Below are 20,768 nucleotides of genomic sequence, written 5' to 3'. Positions count from 1 at the left end.
TATTCCCACATGCAAAAAGCAGTAATCCCAAGTCAGATTCAGGGTACCTAAAACCAGAATAAAAACCCACTTACCTTGTTCCATCCTTGTCCCCCGGCGTCCTTTTGGTCCTCGCAGGTCCTGGGGACACGTCTGCCTCCTCCAATGTCCAGCTGCGAAGTAAAGAGACATCCTACGGGGTTTCCAAAATGTCACTAATTTGAATATGATCTGGTGTGTGTCGATATGCTTGGCCAGTTGTATATTGGTATATTGGTATGCAAATCAATCTTTATATTTTCTTGGTCCAAATCCTTATGGATGTTTTATGTAAAAGTTTAGCTTTACCCTGAATAAATGAGTGAATGATTGGATGGCCAATCAATGAGGATATGAGAGGTGTGAATGTGACCACTTATTGCAGGACCCTTTTTTTTTGTAAAGCTTAATGGACATTTATTCAGTCAATACGGTTGAGTTGAAAAAAAAAAATGATTACCCAGGTTTAAGTGATTCGGTAACAGATTCAAGACAATGGTGCACATGGGAAGTATGAAAATGTTTTGGAACCTGCAAAAATGAATGCTGGTAAATGTAGTGCACCCATAATTGAAGCTGCAGACTTGGTAGTCCCACAGTTATCTTCACAATGGATTGTTTTAACAGGAACTCATAACAATGAAAGATTTTAGAGTTGATAATTGGGTCAAGAGATGTACAGTATATTCAAAGAATCAGATCCATATGCTTAAGGGATGGCTATTGTCGGGGTATACTCGCAATAAGGTAAAAAGAGGTATCTTGGATAGAGCTTTGCAGGCAGGTGAAATTGCAATGGGAACATATAGATTTGGAAGTAGGAAAAAAACAGGGAGAAAAGGCTTAACATGTAAGATGAGTGAAGACACAGTTAGACATAAATCACATACTGGAAAATCTACAACATGCTTATATTGATGATACTGTTTCTTTGTCTAATACCATGAAAATTAAAATTAAAAGTTAATTGCTGGGCTGGTAAAACAACAGGAAGAAATTCAACTCATTTTGTTCTGCACCCTAATACAATCTGAGTTGTCACAATGATCACCTCCCTTTATAAAGGAACATTTTCACTCAATTTAAAGAAACAAGCTAAGAAGATGGTACCTAGGTTTGATGGTTAGCACAATTTCATGGTTGTTCTAATCTAACTTGCATGGTTTCTTCTTTAGTACCTATCTCACGGACCAAACACTGTGCCTATACTGCGATCAATTTAGGTACCGTCTTGTCAGATGATGTTGTTTTTCATGTTGTTGATGAGTCAGGGCAGCCTAGATTTATAGACATTGATGGCTGCTGGAGAAGGGAAATCTTGTTTAATTGATGCTCGTAATTTTCCTCTTAACTACCTGAAGTATTTATGGGCAAGGTTATTGCTGCTGGTATCAAGTGAGTAATGCTATTACCATTTTCTGTGTATGCCCTCAATTGTACTCAGAAAGGTACTTTACCTTGTGGTGTTTATTGTGTTTCACCTGCTATTCTTGGTGTGGATGTAGCAGGCAAACAAGGAGGCACGCCTATAACCCCAGAAAAAAGGTTAGACATCAAACCTGATACCCCTGGGTTTGCGGCTGAGTTAAAAACTTGGTTATTGAATTTTGACAAAGAAATTTAAATATTGAATACACTAAGGGTTCTTGAAAGCCAAGCAACCATACATCTGACCCATGATCAAATTAAAGTGTTGCAGGTATCACTTACTCTCGAGGAGGATGCCAAGGTATCTTGGTGGGAAAGTTTATTCGGAAACAGTCCTAAAACAACTGTCTTTTTAAATTTTATGCTTCATCCAGTAATCATATCATGTAATATATTGTTTTACTTGCTTATGATAATCATGTATTTTAAAATTAAGAAACTAAGTGTAAAAACTAAAAAAGTATGTACCTCTACTAGATACCTCCTTTTGAACAGTAAGAGAGATGAATAACGTAGGGGCAACCCTTGAAGGGGACTCTCCAACTCCCGACGTCTAAGGGGCACCTCCTTTTGTTTTGGGTATGAATTGAGTTTGATCACCTTTGAGATTTATTGAATCTCATTATATTCAAAACATGCCTTTGGTGCCTATGAGGGCCTGAGTCCCACAATATCAGAAGGATTAGCCTTCTGGTATAGTGTATGAACAGGGAGTGGCTCTGACTGCCCAGGTTAGGAATGTTTGCAATGTTTGATATTTTTTAATACGCTTTTTAAATTGTTTACTGCTAAAATTTTACTTGTACATTTTTTTTGTTTTTTTCAACATAAATTTTTGAACTCATGCTAAATCATATTTGTTCTATGCTGACCTCATGTATCTTGGAGAATATCCAAAAATGTTTTGTAGATTTTGCATTCATCCAAGATTGCTAAGGAATACCTGACCCTTTTATACCCACACCTGAAGATTATTTGTTACTCAAACCAAAGTCTGGATAAAAGCTACTACAAGGAACCCACTACCCTTTTTGAAAAAAAAAGTTTCCGGGTCCTGAGACAAGCCCGGTTGAGCCATAGATCATTATGTCACCTACGGGGATGCTACTACACTCTGGCAGAAGGTTGAAAGAGTACTCCTGTGACGTTTCCTGAGAATACCTACAAGTTTGGAAAGTCATATTTGTTACCAGTGCTGGATATATTTTCTTTGCTTATGCGACACAAATTTGAATCTAAGCTGGTGTTGTCAATGGGTAAGTTGTGTGAGTGGCAGGCTCCCCAAGTCTCTTGTAAAAATGGACATTTGACAATGGACTTCCAAAGCAAGAGAAGGCTGATTTGTCCCATCTCTTGAGGTCTGTGTAAAGTTTTGATATGAGGCATAAAATTTATTAGTTCTGAAACTGCTGAGGACAGATATATACGCAGATAAGTAAGGGATTTTTTTGGAATAATCTATTATATCTTGGAATAATTGGTTTTGAAAAGCAAGAGTACTTGAAATGATTCTAGTGTCTAGTGATTCTAGTGTTGATGGAAGCGCAGGGATGGAGGACATGGTTTGTTTCAAGATATAGAGAATATCATCCACAAATGCACTGAAATTATATTCTTTACTGCCAATACATAATACTGTAATCAAATTCTCTGATCTAATTTGATTTAAGAGTGGTTCTAGAGCAAGGACAACAATTAGTGGCAACTGAGGCCATTCCATATCAGGAGTGGTGCGGAAAGGAGACCATTTACCCCAATGATAGCCGAAGGATTGGAATACATAGACAGGATTCGTGAATGCATCATCGGAAGAATTCCGATGGAATTTAGTACTCCTGTCAATTAGTCCCATGCTAGCCTATTAATGGCTTTTTTAGAGTCTGTTGAGAGGAAAACGCATTGTTAGTTTGATCCCTGTCAGGCTCGGAGGGACAGCACCACTGGGGATGCTATGGCTAGCACAGAAGTGCTGTGAGCCCTGAGAAGGGCCAAGGTGCAGAGTCTAAGCAGTAACCAGTGTTTCTCCAGAGCCTCCAATGGTGAGGATGTTGCGCCGCTAGTTACTGCCAGGTTGCGGTTCTTGGGCACGCCAAGGCAGGTAAAACACAGTACCAAATCACAAAGCAGAAGGATAGTTGAGGAAAGATGGGGTCAAGGCAGGCAGCAAGCAAGAGAGGTCAGGTCACATGCCAAGGATCAATTGCCAGGGATCCAGGAGACAGACACCAGTGACACCGGGGCCAAGCGGGCACAGGGAACACAGGAGACACTGGAAGAAACAGGAGGCACAGGTGACTCAGAGATATCCACAGACAAACAGGAACACTGGAACAACACAGGAACGTTGGCTTGGAACCAACAGACTAGACAACAAGGGGTAACACAGGAGCTGGACACAGAAAACACTGGATTAAGCGACAGATGTACAGAAACTAGCTCACAGAACTAGGGGCTCGGTACTAGTGGAGACTTGCACGAACACAGAGTGCAGTCTGTGAGCTAGCTAACTAGCCAGGGCTGATCAAGAGGCTACTTTCTGATTGGCCAGTGGATTGGACGGAATTGATCAAGCTTAGAAACAGAGGCACGCCCAGCGTCAGAACTACCCTCGGGATAAAGGGTAGTAGGCGGTTTACTAAAATGTTTTCAAATATCAAAATATAAAAAGTCAACATTTGACAAAGAAATGGGTCTATAAGTACTGCAACATGACGCATCTTTACTCTCTATATGAGTTACCGTGACATGCTCTGCTTCTCAAAACTCTGTTGGTGGCACATTTTTTCATCTACAAATCAATTAAAGGTAGAGAGAAAATGTGGAGATAGGGAGGTAACAGATTAAGAATACAGGGCGTTCAGGCTATCAGGCCCTTCACTTTCCCTGGTTTTATTTGTTTGAGAGCTTGTGTAAATTCTAGTTTTGATATTGGTCTTTCTAATCAAATAGATAATTTCTCAGATATCCTAGGAGGGGCAAATCTACCCAGGAAGGTGCAAATAGCCGCACTTTTTTCGTTGAACTTTCCATTGGGTTGTTGGGGTGGATGTAGGTTTTATAATTTTGTAACTACAACAAAAGATTGAGTGTCTAGCATGTATGTGTTTTTAAAGATTACTGCCACATCCCAGGTTATTACAGCACCAAACCAAACAATATCCAATGGGGACTTTTAAGGCAGATATAGTAAACACAAATATATTTACAACGTATTCCAAAAAAACTATTATATTTAATTCTAAAATTAGAAATAATCAGTTAAAAAACTTCTAGGTAATCAAATACACATCTCAATTCTTCCTCGTTTATCTAGATCTAAATACACTGAATACACCAATATTAATAATTTGCAACATTATCACATTAAATCATAATTCCTACAAGTTCGACATTTATATGTTCAATCTTATTTTAACAGCTTCCTCACAATTCTTTGGAGCTCGTATAAAAACAGGAAAATGCAGGCACACACCCAGATCAACCAACAGTGCAGGCCAATGCTATAATGAGTTATTAAACAATCAAAAAGTACATCTATTTTTCTTGAAAATGGGACCCCTCTCAAGGTGATCTGGTGATTTCAGTGTTGCAATGCACTTCTCCAGATCTCTAATGTGGCATTCCAGAAGGGCTATTTGCTCACATCTGTCACAGCGGTATTCACCCAGGAGATGCTGCTTCAATTGTGCATACCTTCAAGCTTGCTGCCACTTTTTTCCCTGTTACAAAATTTATTAATTTTACAGAGTTCTTTATAATATTATAATTATCAAACAGGATTTATATAGCGCCAACACATTACGCAGCGCTGTACGGTAAAAAGGGATTATTTTAGATTGCTTGCAGTTTGTAGTTACTGTAAAAATTTGACTCCTTTTTTTTCAAACTCCTGTGTTTACTAACTCCACTAATTCCCAGCTAATTGTTTCACCAGACAAAAGTGAGTCGTTAAATGTTTTGGGGGTATCTTTGTTCATTATTGAACACAATTTACATAGCGATACTAGAGTAATTTCTAAGCATACTTGCACTCTCCCAACTTGAGATTCAGACACATTTGACCAGTGCTACTTTTTACCTAGGATCAAAAGGAAATGTGAAAGGTCTATATACTAAATAAATATGTAAAACATTTGAAATAGTAGATGCCACTATCAGCAGCAATTTTTTCCACATCAATCTCTAATGTAATTAGGAAATCAAATCAACCACTTACAGATTACTTTCAGAGGGGCAGTAAAAACAGTATTTGGAGACTTGTACAACTTTGAATTAGGTAAAATATATCAAGCAGGTCTGAATTGAAAAACAAGCATTTCATATAAAGCAGCTTACCAGTCCTTAGTGAAATTGGTTGCATTAGTTTTCTAGTTTTTTTTAGGCTTTTGCATTGATTTTTACTTGGTAGTTTTTCAAGTAACACACTGTCTTGTTGTCACATTCATACCTCTATCAGAATCAATCAGCAAGCCGTTACATGCACATACATCTAGAAGACCTGGATCATCAGGACAGATGGTATTAGAATACAAGGGGAACCTGAGTTGGCCCTACCAGACCAAATCCAACATATTTAACAGATTTTCAATAAACTATTTACAACTACAAAATTGTCCACTACATACTGCTATAAATGAATTTTTATTATAATACTGACATAGTTTACCCTACATTTTTCACTTCAGGAAAAGAAAGTTTGCAGCTCTAGGGAATGTGATCTCCTCTCCCCTCCCTTTGGTCCTGCCCTGGACTTTTTAAAGAACTTGGCTACCAGTTATGACATCAAATGTATTAAATGCTTACATTTTCTTTCAGTATGTGAAACCAAGAATGTGAAACACTTTTTAATTAAATAAACAGGCCCTATTTAAACAAGATAAATATGCCCAGTACCGACTGACCCTGAAGAAGATTACTGCGATTAAATAACACATTAGTTAATTTTGGTATATGGTGTTTGGGCCTGCAACCACAGCCCATAGTGGCTCATGATAGAGGCTGTTGGGTATTGGTCCCATAGGGGTATATTTTAAAGCAGTGGAATCTGACATTTCCTGAATCAATCCCTGGTGAAGACTCGATTGCTACCTTCAAAATTAATATATGTTAGCACTGCAGGTCGTGCCGGCGCCGCTGCTCCTAATCGCAGGCACGGGCGCCGGGTCCTGTCTTTCAGGTAACCCACTACCTATGTTCCATGCCTGTGTTTCCTTCATGCTGAGACTTGCTCTGGTGTTTGAGCTGGCGTGGGTGTGTCTCTCCTAATCTATGAGGTAACACATACACGCCCTCTGTTTTCTACAGCCTATGGCTGGTTTCCTGCAGGTATTTAAAGGCACCTCCTACTACAGGAAGTTGCCTGAGCAATCTCTGGTTTACCCTGTGTAACTCTCAGTGCTAAGGTGTTTTCTCTGTTTTGCTTTGCTGTGTACCTGACCTCGGATTACGTTTTTGGACTTTGCCTGTTTGCTGCCTGACCCAGACCTCGGATTACATTTTTGGACTTTGCCCGATTTTCGCCTGACCCTGACCTTGGATCCTTGTTTCTGGACTTCTTGGCCACGCAAGCCCCTCGGTGCTTGCACTGGGTTTCCTGACTCCTGTGGTCAGCTGCCACTGGCCTGGGGATTGCTCTGGAGTGGCACCTGGTAGCTACCCCGCAGCCCAAGCCTATCCTCACCATCAGAGGCTCTAGCAAAGACCTGGTAGCGGCTTAGTCACGGAGTATACCCAGTCAGTGGCACAGTTGGTCCACACCCGCTTGCATAACAGGAGGAGAGGGGGCATAATTACCTACACCTAGGGCCTGGTATGCAAGCGGGTGTGGACCCACTGTGAATTTAGGAAGAAACCTAAATTCTACAAAAAATGTTCCAGCTGTCAACTGTTGAATGTTGAATACTTGTTATAGACTGGATTTGAACTTGATATATTTTGCTTGTTGTTCTATATTTTACTTTCTATGATTCGAGGTCCAGAACAATTTTATCAACATTTTTATTCTGGACTTATTCATGCAAGTTATGAAATTTGCAATGTACTGTTAAAATAGTATAGTGGTATTTTCCAATACCAGGCAGGTAGTCTGCTGCTACAGCAGCCTGGTTTTCATTGTGTTTTTGCATTTGGTATGTTCCTCTTTTACCACTCTCCCTCCTGTTTGTTACTGGTTTGTACAGTCCCAGTTAAATACTCCCCGTCTCCTCATGTTAGTAAGTTGCAGTCAGCCATCTTACAGACAAGGCTTAGTAAACCAGTGTATTATTACACTTCTGGAGATACTTACAAGACTGTAATATATTGATTGTACTGCACTTCTTGGAAGTAAAAATGTGTTGGATCCATCTTCTGTGTCTTTGGAAGTTAAACTGTCAGTGGATAGTAACTTTTAAGCATGTGGGTATACCATCTGCTAAGTCTGGGTTCAGGAGATATATCAATGCATAAAGTAGTATAGCAAAACAGCACAACTAATCTCTGCTCTGTATGACTAATTATTGCTCAAACAACATTCCTCATTACTACCATATGCACATAAGTGGGAATTAGATTTGGGAATACAAATAGTTCAGGAAGAATGGTTACAGATTTGTGACACAGTAGCTCATTGCAGTGTGAGTGCAACTGCTAATGTGGCCAATTACGAAATGCTCATGTGCTTGTACATGGTGCCCCACCTTTTTCAAAAAATATCTAATTTACCGGGCAAATGTTTCCGAAGGTGTTCCGTGAATGGAACACTACTACACATTTAGTGGAAGTGCCCGAAAATCAGGAGATACTAGATAGGAGTATATCATTTGGCATATACAGCCCTGCTCATTGAAACACCCCACAGTTTAAACTGCTAACATTTATTTTCACTGTAGCCAAGATGATTCTGGAAAAAGCCTGGTGGTCAACTACCTCTACAATTTCCCTGGTAAAGCAAAAATGTCATGATTTGTCTATAATCAAAAATGATGTGCAATGCGGTTTGACACCATGTCCAAGTCTGGTTCCCATGGGTAGAACACCACTTTGACCATACACTAATGACCAACTAAAATATTATCTTTTTGAAGTCCCATAACTAAATTTTGCATTGTTTACATCCATTCAGCAAAGTCAGCCAATGAATGTTGACCAGTTGGATTGCCTGATCCTGAGCCATTGGCAGCTATATGGCTCAGCCAATTCAGACAGCGTCTGTTGACAGGTGTTAGCGTCTACCAGCTGGACTGGCTGGCTAAGCCTACTCCTGTAAAAGACAGCTATATATTTTACTCAGTCCACCAAGTGGCTATTGATGGCTGTAAACTTTTGCTATCTGGATTGACTAAGTCTACGCTATAGCTGTCAGTGGCAGCAGGTATTTGCCTGGGAAGAATCAACACCAAAATGAGCTTGGATTGCTCAAATTCCAATCCAAGGCTGAAATAGCTCAGATGAGAATTAGCTCCAATTAAACTATCCAACCATTAATACTTTTGACTACAGGAAATATCAGTTTTTGTCATCTGTGAAAATATTTGAATTGGTTAAAAATACCCAAAGCTTTGCCAATTTCTTCGAATTTATAACTCATTTGGAATAACAAAAAATAAAGTTAGAAGATCATATTATTATAAATTAAACATTCACCTATTTTTATTATTCCAAAAATTCATCCAAAATGTTGCTGCATTACAATAAATTGAAAATATTTTTATCTATTCTTCCATACACTTCTGTTTATTAGGTAGCTTACTATAAACTGACATATGCTTAAGTTGGTAGATGAATAATGTTAGCTTCATCGAATGTGCATGGGTTTAACATAATAGAGCAAAAACAAGTACTTCCATTTAATTTAAAGATACCCACAGGTACTGCATTACATAATCAACAGATCAGTAAGTCATCATGATAATATTTTATATATACCGTGCTTAAAACTTAAAATAAATACATATATGGTGTATTATTTGTGATTTACAGTTTAGTAACTATACCAGGTTGATTTAGAAAAAGTGCAATCCTAGTATGCAGATATTTAAATATATCAATTCAAATGTATCACAAAGAGAACATTAAAGTGTCACATGCACTCTTGAATACTTATTAGCTGTGTAACTGTATAAAGAAAAAAAGTAAAATGGTAGTAGGTAAATCTGACACATTAATTTCCTTTACAAGTCCTCCCACCCCTTGATCTTAGCTTGGCTATGAAATCAGTAAAGCCTTCTTTTCCATTTTCAGCCTGGTTATGTAATGTCGATGATATATCTCAACATTGGAAAGCTGATACAATTAAGATCAAAGGTATCAAATGGATACTTCAATTTATAGTTTTGGAAAGGGAAATCTTCCTTGAGCTTGAATAAAATGAATGCCCTTTTCGGTTATCAAATCATATTAATTTTTTTTTTGTTAGTCATACTGGTTTAAAAGCAACCATGCAGACCCTCTTAAGATACTCTTAGGAAACATGAGATAAATTATTTTGACTATTAAACTATTTTTCCTTTTCAATTTTTTTCCTATTTTGTAATTCCTATTTTTGTGAAAATAATAATATATAAAAGATTATATATATAGGTAAAGCTTTTATACATTCTTATTTTTGTACTGTAGGCAAATATATTGAAGCATTTTCAAGAAATGTATTCAAACATTTACGCAATATGTTTTTGAAATAATAAACATGTAAGTTTTTCAACCTGTTAACAAGAGTACCAACAAGAGTTTTAATTACTGTGTATAAACATATTTTCACTCAACAGAATAGGAAAGCTATAGTAACCTAAATTCTGTTTAACTTTTAAAGGAAGGATTTATAGAAATCTATGGTCTGCCTTGGAGACCTTTGTGGCAAAGTATTGCTGAAAATAGGATGTATGTCAACTGAAATGCACAGCTTTTATGAAATGTATTCACTGCATTTACAAATAACCTTTTTAAAAATATAGAAAAATTATAATTTTCAGAAACATTTATTATTTTCTGAAATAAAGAATGTGTGTTATACTAATGTTATACTGATTTCTATTTGAACACTTTAGGATGGCACATGACCTTCAATAATTCCTTTTGTATTTTTTATAATTAATTGCAAAAAGAAAGGTAGACTTTAAATGCATTTTAGGTAAATACACAAAACAAGGATTCCTTATGAATAACCAACTAAATAATGTGACTCTGAGGGTCAAAAATAAACAATTTTCTTCCAATTTTAAAATATATTAAACAAATACAGCTTTATTACAAATCACTTAATAAAATATACAACCCAGAGTATAAAAAAATGTATAACACTGATATAGATCTCCTTGTAGAAAACTCTCTAGGAATGAGGTAATCCAAACTCAGTCCACTTCCTTAGGAAGAGGTCTAAAATTGCAACAACATTTAATGTTATAATATATCCACTTATTTGACAGAACAATAATAATATTGATAATAATGATAGGAAGGACCTTTTTTTATATTCTGTGCTGTATATTTTATTAAGTGATTTCTAATAAAGCTGTATTTGTATCATATATTTTAATATTTGAAGAAAATTGTTTATTTTTGACCCTCAAAGTCCCATTATTTGGTAGGTTATCCATAAGGAAACATTGTTTTGTGTATATACTCTAAATTGGGATGCAGTCAAGAATATTATAGTCCTGAAAGGGTTAGGTAAGTATTAACTGGCCTCAGTCTGTAACCTCCCCTATTTGAAGGACAGGTGTCTTTTTATAATCATTGGCCAGGTGCTTTAGAGGCATTACCTTCCAGTACACTCCGGCCTGGATCCCAAATAAAAAGCTGCAAATATACAGGACAACATTTACTTACAGCCTTATCCAAGCCCTTTAATCTCCTATCTAAGTGAAACTGATGAAGAAGATGCTAAATACCCTGTAAATTTGGAATCATATATTTGATTCTACCACATATGGTATTAAACCTTGTTTGCACCTACTGGCTTATATATGTAAGTACTACTTTTATTAAACAATTTTTTTTTTAAAAAAAGTATTTTCTGCAAAAAGTCTCTGCCTTTTTTTTTTTTTTTTGCATTTAAACTTTATTGAGAAAGGTCACGGACAATACAATTTACAAACAGTAGAAAAGATTCACACATGAAACAGGTGCATAGAAATTCAACATATAAACGGCAGCAAAACCGCCGACAAAACAATGTGAAACATCACCATTGCAATACACACATAAATAAAGGGGGGAAATTATGGTATATAAGAAGTAAGGGGGGAATTTAGGGGAGGGGAGATAGAGATCTCAGTGCTGTAACGTGGGCATCACAACAAAAAGTGGGAAATATCTTTATTGCAAGAGATAAAAACAAAGGGTCATTGCATCAAGCTCACAAACCGATCAATCAACAAGTGTGGGTAAAAAGGACCGCAGTAAGTCTTACAGGGATTCTCGGCAAGCTATCAGGTAATCAGGCGAGTCTCTGAACATAGTCCAATAGAACCAATGCTGATTATGTTTGGCTTTCTTGACTCTTATAGAGGCAGTCAGATCTTCCATTATATACAAATCATTAATTCGATTAAACCACTGAAAGATAGTGGGGGTTTCTATTTGGAGGCACAGCGAAGGTATACAAGCTCTAGTCGTATCAATTAGCCTGACAAGAAGAGAATTCCGGTAAGTTTTCTTAGAAACAGTGATGTGATGTAGAAGAAAAAGACTCACTTCCAAAGAAGTAGGGAGATCTGTGAAACGCGGGAGAAGGCTATGCACCTTCTCCCAGAATGGACAAACCCTCGGGCATTCCCAGAAAATATGGAGGAAAGTTCCTGGCTCCTCGCAACATCTCCAACAGAGATCCGATGTCCCAGGGAATATAAAGTGTAATCTGGACTGTACTCTATACCACCTAGTTAAAAAATTTTAACCCGTTTCTTGATGCAGAGCTGACAGATGAAGATTGGGACATGGATATAACCTGATCTGCTTCGGGCTAGGGTAAAGATATGTTTAAGTCAAGTTCCCATTTCACCAGATATGGAGCAGTAAAATCAGTGTCTGGTGTAAGTAGAACAGAGTACAGATAGGACGTCAAATGTCTAGCTGGGTCTTGTTCAGTACAAAGAGCCTCAAATTCCGTAAACGGTAACGGTATTCAAAGAGGGCAGTGAGTGGATAAAGTTGTGTAACTGTCTAATTCTCCAGAAGCCTAGTGGCGCAAACAGGGGACCTGAGTTCATCTCCACGAAAGAAAGGCCATGCCACCAGCAGGAAGAAAAATTTAACGTCTTGTGGGCCCTGGGCCACTACAGTACAAAATACTGGGTCAGTTAGGACTGGAGGAAATAAAACATTCCCAATAACCGGTGTTAGCAAAGACAACAGGGGGGAAACACCGCGGGACAAGGAGGATTTCGAAAAAACGGCTAGGGTGGCCTCAACCGTGGAGTGACCTCTGGAGGAAGAATGAACAGGGGAAACACTCCAAGGTAGAGCTATTAGGGGGAACTTCACCGGTGCCTTTTCAAGGTTTACCCATTGTTTCTTTTCGACATGTCTGAACTACTCCACAATTTCACCCAGGTGTATTGCAGTAAAGTATAGAGAAGTGCTTGGCATCCTTACTCCTCCCTGGTGTTTAGATAATCTAAGAAGTTGGAGACTCATCCTAGGTTGTTTGTGTGCCCATATAAATTGAGTAAAGATTGTTTTCAAATTGCAAAAAAACTGTAAGGGAATCTTAATTGGTAACGCTTGCAGTAGATAAAGCAATTTAAGCATGAGTGTCATTTTATTGGCGTTTCATCTACCAAACCAAAACAGCACCTTTGAATGCCATTGTGAGAGCTCCTGTTTAAAACTATTTAGTAATTGGGAGGAAGTTAGGAGCAAAAAGTCTATTTAAGTCCTTGCAAATTCTCACTCCTAAATAAAGAATTGATTCCAAAGCCCATCGGAATGGGAAGGACTCCCTGGGAGTTCGACATTTGTTCTGGGGAATAGAGACGTTAAAGGCTTCCGATTTTTGATAATTAAATTTAAAGTGTGACATGCACTATAAAATCATAACTCCTCCATAAGATTAGGCAAAGAGGTAATCAGCGATGTGACGTAAAACGAGATCGTCTGCAAAGGCAACTGCCTTGTAAGTAGACCTAGCAAAACAAATGCCTTGTATATTGGGGTTTTGTCTAATCCTACGGAATAGAGGTTCCAATGTGAGTAAAAATATCAGGGGCAAGAGGGGACACCCCTATCTTGTGCCATTAGAGATCAGCAACGAGTCTGACAAAACTCCATTCACCTTTACTCTGCCCGTCAGGATTGAATATAGCGCCAGTATATGTGACAATATCACATTCCCCAGGCCAATATGTCAAAGGGTCTGTTCTATAAAACAGCAGTTCACCCTGTCAAATGCCTTCTTGGCATCAGTTGATAGGAGAATGAGTGGGGTCAGCCTCGAAGCTAAGATTTTAGTGTATAATTTCACATCTACGTTTATTAAAGAAATGGGCCTATAGCTAGGGCATCCTTGCCTTTTTAAATTGGCATATGACATAACAAATTACAAATTCAATTTAGGTTTGAAGATTAGTATTATTTATTGCATTAAAGTTGAACATCTTTGGTTCATTTTTTAAAAATAGTTTGAACATAGGAAGTGCAATACTTATTCAATACAATGTATAAATAACAGTAAGTAAAATATAGAACATGTTCACAAAATATTTTTAAAGTTTACTGGCTACAGGATGTAGAATAATAAAGGAAATCGCTTACCGTGAATAATTCAAGTATACAAAGATAATAACATAAATAAGATATTATCAATAGTGATCAGTGTAAAAATGCAGGGTTTCCCTGCACTTTCAGGGACTGAATGAACTCCCATGCTCCAGTGCTGGAGTTACGTCATTTTAGCTCAGCCAATCAATTCTGTGGGACAATTCTCTTATTTTATCAGGAAAATAACTGTCAGCATCTTGAATCTCGGGTATGCTTAGTCTTGTTTAGTCAAACTATCCTGTGGTTGAGGTTGACCAGTTACTGACCAGTTTCTCTTACTTTTATTCAAAAGAACCTGAAGACCCAAAGCTTGGCATTTAAAAATTATTTTTTTATGTTGTCCTCAAATGTGCTTGAAAAGACCATCTCCCCATTGTTGAATATATTTGCTATTAGTACATGTCCCCCATATGGCATTGCCCTCCTTAGACAATAGTTTGTCTTCTTACATCAATATTGACTTTGATAGAATGTGCTGCTTACTTTGGATTCTCTAGATTTTAAACAGGATTCACCAAACTCTATATGAATCACTATGTGATTTGCCAATCACCATCCCTTTAGCTTAAGTTGGGAGTCATTCCAAATTTCAGGAAAATGCACCTTGCTTTACAGTCAACTTGACGTTTAGGACTTTGCTGCCTATATGTTCTCTATACGAAGGAAAAGGAGACACACTGTTTATATCTCCTAAAATCTCTTTTAGTGCTCGTATAGACAGGTAACAACAGTATACCTTTAGTTATTTTTTTGCCTTTTTGATGCTTTTGAGGTCCTTCTGAGCTGCTTCAGACCTACTTTTGGCTTTAATCTTATTGGTTTCCAGCTGCTTTGGAATTTCTTTTGCTATGCTTAAAAAAAGCAGTTAAAGAAATGTGTCAATTAAAACGAAAAGTTTTACACAGTTTAAACAATATGCTATTTTACCAAGTGAGGTAGTAGAAGGACTATATGAAAAATACACCTAAATTTTTCACCTCAACCTCATCTCTGTAGTAAAGAGAAATCTGATAAAGAAATATAAAAATATATAAAGAGTTACTGCTCCTCACCTAATCATATTCATTGTACTTGCCTTGCTATAATAAATAAGGTTGATATTTCATGGGTTTATTTAGTAAAAAAATGGAAAAAAATAATTTTGCAAGGAAATGATAGCTAAATAGTTGGTATGGATTACTGAATTTAGCACATTTGTTTCTCTTAGAACAACCCCACTATTTTATCTTATTTGACATAGCTCTTTTTTAACAGCCTCTTAAAACAGTGCAGTAAACATAATACATTATGTCAAACAAAATATACTGACTTCATATATTTTTGATTGATGTAGTTTTTATGTAAAATTTACGGAGACTGCCTGTTAAAAATTGGGTACTAAAATTATTAGGAAAATGAGTATTAACAGAATTCATAATGTTATGAACTGCTATGATCAACACAAGAGGATTAGCTGTAGTTTTATTCTTGTGAATATCTCTATGTAGATTTGTCTATTTGGCATAGAATCAACAGTACAATGATTGAAGCAATAATAATTCATGAATTGTATGATACTCGCATTCATTCTTGGCTGATCAAATCGATTTACTCATCTCTAATTATGAATATGTAGTAATACATAGTATGTTAAATTAAATACACAACAAGTCGTGTTTTTTGATAGCTGTAAATGAAGACTTTTCTTTTATTCTCCATACACTGCTTTTTTCTCTTTTCATTTAGATGATAAAAATATTCTTGTGTGCGCTCACATATCAAATAATATACTCTAGCAGTTGGTCATGCTGTAAGCTACTACAAGAAAGTTAAGCTTCCATGTTGGCTAGCTGAGATATCAGCTATAAGCTGACAAGTAATTAAACCAGCATATCTATAACAACTGTCATCTCTTATTCCAGTGAAACTTGGATGTAAACCAAAGGCACGAAAGCCAAAAAGGAAAAAAAAACAGCTTCACATTACTGGGCAACTGCTGAGATTCTCCTGCTGAACAGTTTAGCAGACTTGGGCATTTAGAGGATTCTAGCTGAGATCAAAATGGTCAAAGATCTCTTTACCAATTAACAGCAGGGAGAAGAATATCAAAAAAGGTGTAAATTTTAGCTCTGCAGTTTTGAGTTAGCCAAGCATGAAATGCATTTCAATACTCTTGCGTAACTGCAGCTTTCAGCTTTCAGTGATGTCATTGCAGCTTTAAAAGATCTTAGAGTGGAAGTCATAATCCTCCCTTGCTAGGAGTTAAAGCCTGCTGCTGCTTGTCTCTTTTGATAATATGGACCGACAAACATCTTTCAAGCATAGACAAAACATTAGGCCGTATTTTTGAAACTATCTGAAGGAAGACCTGTCTTAGGTAACTCATAGCAACCACCTATTATATAGAATTTGTCATTTAAAACATATTGCTTGCTTTGAATTGCCTTAAACCATTATTCCCCTAAAAATTATAAGTAAAGGGCAAACTTTTTTCATGCTAACTTTTATATGATGCAGGACCATCAAAGAGAAACCAAGCAGCAGGGCAATTAAAAGGTGACCAAAGATCATTCAACATCACTTAGGTAATGGTGACAGTTGTTTACTGATCTAATCATTATAAATTAACGCATTATTTATTAATGGTTTATATAAATTTAAACATAGTTAATTTTTTGTTAAGTATTCTAAAACTTGTACCCCTGTACTCACCCGTGCTATAGGGGGTGGCTATCAGGGGACCCCTTTATTGAAAGGGCTCCAAGATTCTATCAAATCCCTCCCACTAAAAAACATTGTACCCTGTTCATCAACAGCGGGACCACACTTTTGAGGGAAGGCATAAGGTCTAATATGGATGGGAAAAAAAGGAGCTTTACCTGGCCATCTAGACTTCATGCCTGCAAAAGGGCCTTTATTTAACATATAACTTTTCTGATGGGTCTAACACTAATTTATTGTTGTAGTTTTTTAAATAATTTTAGAAACCCAATAAGAACAGCTTAAAGCCCCCCTGTTAAGTAAATGAAGTAATGTGGAGGGTAAGATCGCAAGAATAATGAAATGTACAATGAACAAACATAATATTGCATAGCTTCCCAATCTCAATATTGATGCCCCTTTGCACAAGCCCTGTCGACAGCCCAGGGATATAAACTAATCTGTGCCTCAATCGGTTAAAACACACTCTGGAGTTTCGTGTAGACTGTTTCACTGTACATTTACGGAAAATGAAATCACTGGTTCCTAGAGGGTGATGTCCTGCTTCAAGGAGGCTATCTGGTGTGCCAGGAAGTGCCTTATCCACCAGAGGCAGAGAATGTTCATTGGGGACTCCCACAGACTAGTTCTTATTCTTCTCAGAGATTATTCCCTCATGGATTTCTGGGATGAAGAGGAAGCTTAGCCAGATATCCTCTTCCCACCTTCTCTCCCTTTGCCTCCACTGTATCAGATGGAGCTTCAATAAAGCTTTGGGCCTGTCAGTTCCTCTCCTTGACCCCTTCCCATTCTTCCTATCGCTCATCACACCTGTAAGGATATTAAACAAATGTTTTTGAATTTGAAGCTGTAATGCTGAATTGTTAGAAGTGTTGAAATGGTTTTTAGTTTTGTTTTGTGGGAAACCTTATAAGCCACCTAATATGTTGGGGTAAAGTGGGGTCATGTAGGACATGGGCATCACGCAGAGTGAATGCACTTTATTGTATGCATGGGGGGGGGGGTATTGTAATTTAGTGTCCTGTGCACAGTATAGCAGTACCTGAGTTGATTCTACTATGATAATATTGTTAAAGGATTGGTATTTATATGTTTTACATATATGCAATATATAAGTGATTTATTTAATCAGAAAAACCCATAGGGACTTCATCGCTTTTTGGCCTTTTGGCTAAGATCAAGTGTATCATCTGTTCTTATCAGTGTTTAGGAGAAGTTAGTAACCCAGCCAGTGGATGGTGGTGGTTAAGTACCACCTGACAGGATATGGGACCAGATGGACGACTCTGTAAAGGAAAGGACCCAGACTCAACTCCTCTGGAGGAAAGGTGGGTTGAAGGAGGCCAGGGATTTATCTATGAAGGAGCACCCAGACAGACCCAAATTGGCCCCGAACTGTCCCCTGAGACCACCAAACTCCTTGTACATGCTTTTATCATCTCTCGTCTGGACAACTGTAACCTCCTCCTCTCTGGTATTCCACTAACCCGACTCTCTCCTTTACAATCTATTATGAGAACTGCACCCAGACTCATCCATCCTTCCCTCCGCTCCTCTTCTGCTGCATCTCTCTACACTGGCTTCCATTTCACCTTAGAATTAAATATTCCATAGTTATTGTCAGTTATAAGTGGGATTATAAGTGGGACAATAACTAACTCCATAGTTATTGTACCACTTACATTTCTGACCTGGTAAAAAAGTACTTCCCCAGCCGTTTTCTCCGCTCCTCCAATGACCTACTACTAACTTCCTCACTGATAACCACATCAGACGCACAGATACAAGACTTCTCTAGAGCTGCCCCAACTCTCTGGAATGGTCTTCCTCGTCCTATTCGGATTGCTCCTACTTTCTGCTCATTTAAAAGAGCACTCAAACCCATTTTTTCAAACTTGCCTACCCATCTTCTTCTGCCTTTTGAAACCATCACTACCCACCACTACACATCTCCCATCATATTGTGTGTAAATTCCCCCACCTACTAGATTGTAAGCTCTTCGGGGCAGGGTCCTCTCCTCCTGTATCACTGTCTGTATTAGTCTGGCAGGGTCCTCTCCTCCTGTATCACTGTCTGTATTAGTCTGTCATTTGCAACACCTATTTAATGTACAGCGCTGCATAATATGTAGGCGCTATATAAATCCTGTTTATTATTATTATTATTATTATTATTAATAATAATAATAATAATAGGAATGGAGAACCTGATGATCTAACCAGGGGATGGGAATCGCTAAAGCTGTAGTGTTTCATCCCCCTGGGAATGGCAACCTGGTGGCACCAGAAAATCACTTTGAGTGTGGCATCCCACTAAGATTATCTGTACACCAGGAATGTTCCACTTTGCTTTTTCTAATAGGCATTTTTTACATTTTGTTTATTGTTTGTCATCTTACCATTTTTGTATTTATGTTTCATGTTTAAATTAAGAGTGCTTGTAGCTTCATCCCAGCACTGACATTCATGGGAGAGCTCCCTGGCCTAAAGGTCGATTGAGTGATGCAAGTCTACCTTCAGGCGATGTGTTTAGTGTTTTTTGCACTGGCACCTTTTTTTATAGACAAGGGTTTTGTTTTAGGACCACAGACTTCCAAAATAAAAAGAACAAAAACTCATTGATCTTCATTTTATCTTCCTTATAGTTGGCTTCTGTTGGTGCAAACACACAGTTGAGTCCATTTTGGGCAAGAATAGACAACCAATATCTCCCTCTTTGGGCTAGGCCCTACTTTTACTCCACTTTTTGTAAGTGTCCTGGATTTTGGGATGTTTACGTGTTTTTTCTTTAGGAAGTTTTACTGATGGTATTGTTTACCTTCCCTATAGGGATACAGAATCGGTGATCAAAGGACATCTAATCATTGATTTGTGATAATCCTTTAAACACTGTAATGTCTTCTACCTTATTTTTCATTTTATACATTTTTTTGGTATTTTCTATATATTTTTTTTATTATTGTTTCAAAACATTGTAAGTTCTCATACTTTAGTCATTGTTGAATTGTTTCAATTTGAAGAAGCAAAAATTTTTATTGAACAATGTCATGGAGATAATTTTTACACAATTATGATATTTGATGTTTTAAATAGTCTGTGCTTTTAGACTCCTTGATTTCGGCATTGTGATCATACATTTATGAAAGCATTCTTTTTCTTTGTTTAATGAGATAAATTCATTGTTTAAAAATCATTAAATGATAAATTGTAAATTATGATTACTTATGCAGAATCCTGGGAGAGGCCCTAGAATTTATGTTAGGTATTATCTTTAAAGGATTTTTGTAGTTACGGTGTTGCCCATTAACTGTTCCCATACTATACTAGACAATCTCAATTTAAATTTGTGAAAAAATGTAAGTTTAAACATTTAAAGAGAATATTATCAACTACTATAGATACCCCAAACCGGAGTTGACAGATCCAGTGTCTCCCAATCTCTGGTTTGCTCACCAGCAGCCCTTCACGTTAAAATAGATGGAAATCTCCCCTACCCCCCCCCCCCCCCCTCTTTCCCCAATTCTCCAAGAGTGGGAAATTATAATTAAACCTGCAACATCCTGTTCCAGTGTTGTTGGCTACTAAACCACCCACATGGCCACCAGTGGAAAAGGGATTAGTGGAAAAGACCAAGCAGAAGGCCCAGAACTTGGGAAAAGAGGGTTCCTAATAATACTTGTTGCCTATCTATTATCTCTGTCACTGTCACTCAGGTAACTTGCCACTAGTATCTATTTGCCTGTGACATGTATCTGTTTGGCCCTGGGGGACTTTACAGAACACATTCATTTGAACTTGGCTACACCCTACAAAATTATGAGCTGAGGCACACAAGGCAACTAATACAACAGTCATTCATCAGGAAATAAGGTATTCGACACACACTT

At 37.5% G+C, this 20,768-nt stretch overlaps 1 pseudogene; it reads left to right on the top strand.

Annotated features, from left to right (window-relative positions):
* The first annotated feature begins 18,032 nt into the window (after nucleotides 1-18,032).
* LOC140332211 (U2 spliceosomal RNA) lies at nucleotides 18,033-18,139 on the top strand (annotated as a pseudogene).
* Nucleotides 18,140-20,768: the final 2,629 nt, after the last annotated feature.

The sequence above is a fragment of the Pyxicephalus adspersus genome, chromosome 5 (genome assembly GCF_032062135.1).
Source record: "Pyxicephalus adspersus chromosome 5, UCB_Pads_2.0, whole genome shotgun sequence".
Lineage (NCBI taxonomy): Eukaryota > Metazoa > Chordata > Amphibia > Anura > Pyxicephalidae > Pyxicephalus > Pyxicephalus adspersus.
The sequence above is the reverse complement of the archived record's forward strand: the minus strand, read 5'-3'. Positions and strand labels throughout refer to the sequence as shown.